Source organism: Cucurbita maxima, unplaced genomic scaffold (assembly GCF_002738345.1).
Source record: "Cucurbita maxima cultivar Rimu unplaced genomic scaffold, Cmax_1.0 Cma_Scf00042, whole genome shotgun sequence".
In the NCBI taxonomy this organism is placed as follows: Eukaryota; Viridiplantae; Streptophyta; class Magnoliopsida; order Cucurbitales; family Cucurbitaceae; genus Cucurbita; species Cucurbita maxima.
This window is the reverse complement of record NW_019272058.1, coordinates 1,011,863-1,013,419: the sequence shown is the minus strand read 5'-3', so window position 1 is coordinate 1,013,419 and position 1,557 is coordinate 1,011,863. Positions and strand designations below refer to the sequence as shown.

The 1,557-nt window shown below is 46.4% G+C and overlaps 1 non-coding gene across 1 annotated transcript; it reads left to right on the top strand.

The window, feature by feature from the left end:
- Positions 1-517: 517 nt before the first annotated feature.
- Positions 518-656, top strand: LOC111469955. Its single transcript, XR_002714959.1, has one exon. It is a non-coding gene; the product is annotated as a small nucleolar RNA Z247 (small nucleolar RNA).
- The last annotated feature ends 901 nt before the right edge of the window (positions 657-1,557 follow it).

Below are 1,557 nucleotides of genomic sequence, written 5' to 3'. Positions count from 1 at the left end.
TATCTTCTTCCTCCTCCCCATCTACCATCTCCAATATCGTTTCAACTACCATGGCGACCTTTGGCCCAATCCCTCTACACCATGCTGTCACAATTCGTCAAACCAAAAACAACTTCATCATATGGCACGCCCAACTCCTCCCCTACCTACGGAGTACGAAGCTTATGGGCTACCTCGATGGCACCAATGTTGCACCTTCCAAGGTGGTCCCTTCCTCAACTGCTGCTGGTGCTAAGCTGGTCTCTAATTCGGCCTATATCAGTGGTATGATCAGGATCAACAGGTCCTTAGCGTCCTTCTCTCCTCCATGTTTGAGGAGATTCTTCCCGATGTAGTTGCCGCTACTACGTCCAAGGAGGTATGGGATACCCTACAGCGGATGTTTTTGTCGTCAACTCGTGCTCGCACTACTCAGGTTCGTGTTGAGCTCGCCACGTCCAAGAAACGAGTTCAATCTGCTACAAATTATTTTTGCAAGATCAAAGGGCTTGCCACCGAGCTGGCCGCCATCGGCTCTACCTTGTAGGATGATGATGTGATCGCGTATCTTCTCGCTGGTCTTGGCCCTAACTATGATCCCTTCGTCACCTCAATGACTACTAAGAGTGAAGCCCTCACACTTGATGATGTGTTTGCACATCTAATGACGTTTGAAGCTCGCCAACTACAACACCAGGCTGAACTTTAGTTAAATCCGGGATCTCCTGCCAATTATACTGGTCGTGGTGAACTTTAGTTAAATCTTGGATCTTCTGCCAATTATGTTGGTCGTGGTGGTCAGCAGAAGAATCGTGGGCATAGGGATCATGGTCGTGGTCGTTCTCAAGGTTATGTACCCTCTCGTCCTGCTGGTGATCGTCGTGGCCCTTCTGCTTGTCCTTCCTGCCAGATCTACGGCAAAGTGGGGCATACTTCTATCCGCTGCTGGCATAGGATGGATGAGTCCTATCAAGATGAACCTTCTTCTACTCCTCCTACGGCACTGGCAGCTACTTCCTCTTACAAGATTGACACAAATTGGTACAGCGACACAGGCGCTACAGATCATATCACCAGTGACCTGGATCGTCTCGTTGTACGTGAATGCTATCATGGAGGTGAACAAGTTAAAGTCGTGAATGGAGCAGGTTTGCGTGTTTTGCATACTGGTCATTCTCTAATTAATACTGCTACTCGTCCTCTTGCATTGCGTAATATTTTGCATGTGCCTCAAATTTTCAAACATCTTCTTTAACGTTCATAAATTTTCTCGTGATAATGACGTATTTTTTGAATTCCATTCTTGGCATTTTTCTATTAAGGATCGACGGTCGAGGAAAAGTCTCCTACATGGGAGGTGTGAATTTGGTCTTTATCCTATTAAGCCATCCGATGTCGATGATCTCAAGCATGCCTTGGTGAGCAGATCTACTACTCACGCCCAATGGCATGCACGTCTTGGACATCCTTCATCTCAAGTAGTAAAATCAATTTTGCGTCTCAATAATATTCCGTGTGCTGTGAGTCATCTTTGTCAATTTGTAATGCGTGTCAGTCAGCAAAAAGTCATCAGTTACC